At 47.7% G+C, this 6,000-nt stretch overlaps 1 protein-coding gene across 8 annotated transcripts in view; it reads right to left on the minus strand.

The window, feature by feature from the left end:
- The window catches only part of ST3GAL6 (ST3 beta-galactoside alpha-2,3-sialyltransferase 6), an 86,753-nt gene extending 82,994 nt beyond the window's left edge, over nt 1–3,759 (minus strand). For 5 of the 8 annotated variants that reach the window (XM_057546004.1, XM_057546001.1, XM_057545999.1 and 2 more), the window contains exon 1: nt 3,152–3,282. The gene's annotated coding sequence lies outside the window, so the exon portion shown is untranslated. Of the gene's footprint in view, nt 1–3,151; nt 3,290–3,639 lie in introns of those variants that run through there. The other 3 variants (XM_007164053.3, XM_057546003.1, XM_057546000.1) reach the window with 3 other exon arrangements.
- Nucleotides 3,760–6,000: the final 2,241 nt, after the last annotated feature.

Below are 6,000 nucleotides of genomic sequence, written 5' to 3' on the forward strand. Positions count from 1 at the left end.
GACTCAGATCCTACTGCTATTCGCTCTCTTTTACCCTCATAACCTCACCCCCATAATATTATCGCTTCTTAGCCTGACTGTATGACAGCCAAGTTCCTGACCGAGCCTGAGACACTTCCACCAATTCAGTCACCATCATGGGAAAGAACGCCTGCTACCCCACTGTGGTGAGGGAACTGTGCTTCTAACACCCTGACATGGAATCATAAATACAGTCTTCTACTGAAACACTGTAATGTCCAAGGCAGACAGCCTGTTCCATACATCAAGCTCTCTCCAAACTAAATACTTTTTATTTCTAACTTACCAGGGTTCGATTGGAAATCGTGGTGTGTGCTGTTGTCCACTGTATTTGGGAGAAACGAGAGATTCATTTCAGCTGTGAGGGTGGGGCTGTAGCCCTGGGAAGATTTCTTCCAGGCAAGAAGGATAAGCAGGAACTTCAGTGAGAATATACATGTATTCAGAATGAAAAGAACTTTCAGAACATAAACCAATGGAGATAACATGACCTTGTAAACCTGGCCAGACACAGCACACCCAAGGGGCATGTCAAAGATGTGGAGAAGATAGACGATAACTAATTGTTGAAAGTCTGGAACCATCAGAAGGAAAGGCAAAGTATGCAGAGCACCTGCTCAAGAAGCCAAGCATGAGGGGTAATTAAGAATTAATCTGTGGGGAGGGAGGGAGATGCAAGAGGGAGGAGATATGGGGACATGTATATGTATAACTGATCCACTTTGTTATAAAGCAGAAACTGACACACCATTGTAAAGCAATTACACTCTAATAAAGATGTTTAAAAAAACATATTAATCAAAAGAAAGGGAGACATGAATATTTGTAAGTATCTGTCGAAAATTATATGTGTAGCCATTATTCAGAGTATGTTTTTTGTATATATTTTTGCTTTGATTTAATAAATAGTTCTGAAAACAAAAAACAAACAAACAAACAAAAGAATTAATCTGCGTTCCGATCAGGGGGTATATAAATGAGCATTGTGGAAGGCAAAGGAGAAAGATATGCAAATGAATGGAAGAATTGGTGAAGAATGTCTGCTACAGAGGCTTTCTGGAAAGGTGTAAGGCAGAGGTGAAGTGACCTTTCTGTGATCCATTCTAGGTCACTTAACCTTGGGCAGTCTCAGTTTTTTTAACTATAAAATAAGGTTAAGCATTCCTGTCTCATAGGGTGGTTGGGAAGATTTAATAAAATAGCATAGGGGAACTCACTGGGGATCATAGTGGAGGCCACCTGAGTTTTGTGTTTTCCTTAACCTCCTTGATAAGCATCGCCTAGAATGCACTTAAACAGGTCTCTGGTCCCCAGTCTGAATGGAATCACAAATTTCCACGAAAGCCAAGTGGTTAGCAGATGATGCTTATCAGAGAAACATGGGAGGCACGGCATTATTTCACTTCTCTCCATAATATTCCATATGATATAGAACACAGAAATATCTCCAACAGAAGAAAACGGCTGCCAGTGATATTTGGAATGAGAAAACTTGAAAATTACAATTTCCACAAAAGATAGACTAATTTTTTAAAATGCTATGTCTCTTAATGGCATTCTTCTGCCAAAACTGTTCTTCTATTCTTTTCTGAGCCCCGAAGATTTGTATTGATTCGGGGCATAAGAATAAATTGAGTACTTCTAACAAATCTACTGAAACATAATCAAAATAGCAGTCTTGTTTTATTGCACCATAATACGGAGACACGGTACGATCTGCGGCTGTGACAATCAGAGAGGGACACTGATAAAAATATTGCTCAAGAGAAGCCACAAGGGCAACCAATGAAGACCTCCCCTCCCCCTCCAGGATTAAGGACAACTTGAAGCCAGAACAGGAAAACACAGTTTCTAGAAGAGTTCTCTCCTCATAAACCAAAGTTGCTATTATCTAATGTGCCTCCGGAACGATTAGACTTATTCAGAGACGACAAACTATCAATAGATAACAAACTAAGAGTGGTTCTTTGCGGATCTTCGTATTAAAAGCAGTTGAAAGGAAAAGGAAGCGAAAACGAATCAATTTACAAATGTCAAATCAGCATGCTTTCGAACGGAAAATAACCTGCCAGCCTGACCAGATCCTCCTAAATATTTAACATCTCCACATAAATAAAAAGATAGTTTCATGGTCTGCAGCCGGGAGAGAAAGTTTTTAAGACCGGAAAGTCAAATATCCAAGTTAGCCTTGTAAAAGCGGCTATCAAAGACCAGAAGGTTAGTGTGAACTTGGGGCCAGAGGGCGAGGGGCTTCTGGCCGATCGGCAGTTTCCTTAACTATCTACCCCCGGCGGCGCTCCTCTTAAGCACATGCGACTTTGCTGAGTTTAGAATCTGCAGTTTACGTAGTTTCTGATATGCTGGCATGCAAGATGTCTTTCTCATCACCACTCCCAAGAACCGTTTCTGAACCATCATCTTTGAACAGCAACGCCCACCCCCGTCCCCAACCTCTCTCCCCGCCCTTCTACTGAGGACCCTCCCCCAAAAAACTGCTTTGGGTTTGTTTTTAGTTTCTGAAAATAGCTTTTGATAGATTTTCTTTCAAGCCAAAAGAACAGCACACAAGGGCTGAGATCGCCAGGGAGCTCGGAAACACTCCGCCTCAAAACCACAAGCGTTTTCTCCCCTACCCCCTAAACTAACGGCAGCCCAAGTCACGGAAATTTTCTCACCGCCGCCCTTTCCTCCAAATTGCCTCGGAGCTGTGTTTGCTAGGTCTAGTTCCACCGTGACGGGAAGAAGGGTTTCTAGCAAAATGTTCTAAGGTAAAACGGGAGAACCTTCCAGACCTCTCGCCCCTGCTCGCTTACAGACCCTTTAACAGGCAAACAATAGTGAGCAAAGCGCCCATCACCCCCGTCGGCCTCTCCTGCGCTCAAGCTTCCAGCGCCCCTCCCGCCCCTCCCGGGAGAGCACCTGGGGCCGAGCGCCCCCGACTCCCTAAACCCGGGGGTACGGGACCAGCTCACGCAGGCTCCTGGGAGGAGGGGGTGTTGGTGCGTGGAGGCGCGCCCCCGGCCCCCGATCCTCAGCCTCAGGGGCTGCAAAGCCCGCGGATCTCTCCACTCCCCCAACCTCCCTCCCCCGGCGATGCAAACCCGCAGCGAAGCGGGCGGGGGAGAGTTACCCGCCGAGGCCCCGGCGCGAAGACCGCAGAGGCGTGCCGGGCTCCGGGGCCGGAGGCCCGCTGCTCTCGGCTCGCTCGTCGCCGCTCGCCCCAGCCGGCTGCTGCCTCTCCCGCGGCGCCTGCAGCATCGAGCCGCCGAAGCCCGCGGCCGGCGGTAACCGGAGGAAGGTGGCGCGGTTCAAGGGGCGGCGCGGGAAGGATTCAGGCTCCCTCGGACCCGGCGGGGGAGCGGGGAAGGGCGCGGCGCCGCCCGGAGTCCCAGGCGTCCGCCGGCGCGTGCGCTGCCCGCCGCGCCCGGGTTCGGATCCCCGGCGAAAGCGCCTGGCGCCTCCGGAGCCGCGCAGAAGCTCCTCCCGCTCGGCGGCTGGCGCCAGATGCGTGGTGGCCGCGGCCGCCCCCGAGTTCGCGGAGGAAGGTGCAATGCGGAGGGAGCTGCTGGGGCTCCCCGTCCCCGGGCCGGCTAAGTGGGAGCGCGGCCGAGCCCCTACCTTTCCGGCTGGGCGGACACCAGCCGCGCGCCCTCTCCGGGCGTCCCGGACAGGAAAATCACCGCGAAGGGGGCCGGGGGAAAGCGGCGGGTGGCTTCAGGACAAGGTAGGAGGATCAAGTTCCACAGCCAAGAAGACACTCCCATCCCGTCCTGGTTTGTTTGGAAAGCTGCAGGGGCGAAAGTGAGGGGCACCTCGGGTGCTCCCCCCCTCCCCGCCGGGCTGGCAGGCGGCAGAAGTAAACACTTTTGCTTGGCGCGTGGGGGACTTCTGTGACACGAGGCGGGGCAGGCGGTTTGGTCCCCAGCAGGAAGGGAGAGGTGTTCAGAGAGACCAGAATTCCTGGGCTCTGCCCTTCAAGGACAAATGTGTTAGTGCTTTTTATCTTTTGGAGGAAACATTACTTTAGGGAGAAGAACAAAGGTGAGACGTGCATTTTCTTTTCTTATTAAAGTAGGTCTCCCTTGAGAAAAGCGTCTTCATACTTGGATAGCTGTGAATACTTTTTTTTTTAACATCTTTATTAGAGTATAATTGCTTTACAGTGGTGTGTCAGTTTCTGCTTTATAACAAAGCGAATCAGTTATACATATACATATGTCCCCATATCTCTTCCCTCTGTGAATACTTTTTAAATTTCAGTGTTTGTGATATAAATCACATGCCATCAAATGACCCCAGGGAGAAGAGCCACAGACTTGGGTGCAATTCAAAGTGAGTAATGTGTCAGGCACTGAAACAAAGTCCTCCGCCTGTGATGGACCTTCTGGTATTTGTATTAATTTTAACAACAGCCCTAGGAGGCAGCACTTGTTATTTTCCCAGTTCTCCTATCAAAAAACCCAGAGAGTTCAGAAAATTCCTATCCCTTTCCCTTTCTACAAATTGCCTTTGAAGTAACCCACACAGATTTTGTCATTTTAAAGGTGGTTCCTGAGACATCAGAGTAGTGAAAGATGTTTAGGGAATTTATCCATCTGGGCCCATTTTTCTTGAGGTTACTTTGCTCTTTTAGGTTCTCCTGAGTTTATTACCCTTCTCTTGTTCATGACTTTCAGAATTAAAGCAGTGGTATACCTCCTCCCCTCTGGCTTTCCTAGGATTTTTGAATCTGCAACGTCACGTGCTAAGGGGAGAGGCAATCCACTGTTCTTAGGTGACATTTGTGCTTCTTCATAGTCAGTAGTGACCAAGAAGGCACTGTTCACCCTAACCTAATTCAAATTCCACCTCCTCCTTCGGCCTGCAGTGTGACCTTGAGCAAGTGACTTAACCTCAGTGTACTTCCTTTTGGCCACCTCTACAGTGAGATAGTACAACCTATCTTCAGGGGTTGTTAGGAGGATTAAAATAGATGATAACATAGAGAATTCTCAGCACAGTGCTCATCTCAAAAGAAACATCAATCCAGGAAGTAGGAATATTAACTGCCAGTCCTTTCCCTCCATGAGTCAGCTACCCTCCATGTCTGTTTCTCTCATTCATCCTGCAAACCAGAATAATATCCTAAAAATGATGAAATGGGGTCAAGAGGTTAAGTAATGTGCCCAAGGTCATACCACCTATTTTGGAGCCGTGATTTGAATGAAAGTGCCCGGGGGGCTTCCCTGGTGGCGCAGTGGTTGAGAATCTGCCTGCCAATGCAGGGGACACGGGTTCGATCCCTGGTCTGGGAAGATCCCACATGCCGCGGAGCAACTAGGCCCGTGAGCCGCAACTACTGAGCCTGCGCTCCGCAACAAGAGAGGCCGCGATAGTGAGAGGCCCGCGCATCGCGATGAAGAGTGGCCCCCGCTCGCCGCAACTAGAGAAAGCCCTCACACAGAAACGAAGACCCAACACAGCCAAAAAAAAGTAAAATAATAAATAAAATAATAAATAAAAATTAAAAAAAAAAAAAAGTGCCCAGAACCAAAATCAATTTTCTTTCCAGAATGTCATACCACTATGTAACTATCTGGGGTAAGGGCTTTTGACCTGTAAAACTTTTTTTTTTTTTTTTTTTTTTAATGCAGGATACATTATTGCATGGGCACGTGATTGCAACTATGCAGGATACATTATTGCATGGGCACATTATTGCAACTGTGTAAAAATTTTGAATTCTTGTGGAAGGTGATAAAGAATTAAGCAGGGTGAATTTGTAGCCCTCTCTGGGATCGTGTTTTTGGTAACTTTTTTGGGGGGGGGAGGGATTTTTCACAGTGTAACTATAACTCAGCCTTTGTGTAGAAGATTTATTCTAATAAGGTGGGAGGGGAAGGGCCAGGACTATTGGGACATGCAGGGTCTTTTTTTTTTTTTTTTTTAATTCATTCATTTATTTATTTTTGGCTGTGTTGGGTCTTCGTTTCTGTGCGA

This window comes from Balaenoptera acutorostrata, chromosome 4 (assembly GCF_949987535.1).
Source record: "Balaenoptera acutorostrata chromosome 4, mBalAcu1.1, whole genome shotgun sequence".
NCBI classification, from domain to species: domain Eukaryota; kingdom Metazoa; phylum Chordata; class Mammalia; order Artiodactyla; family Balaenopteridae; genus Balaenoptera; species Balaenoptera acutorostrata.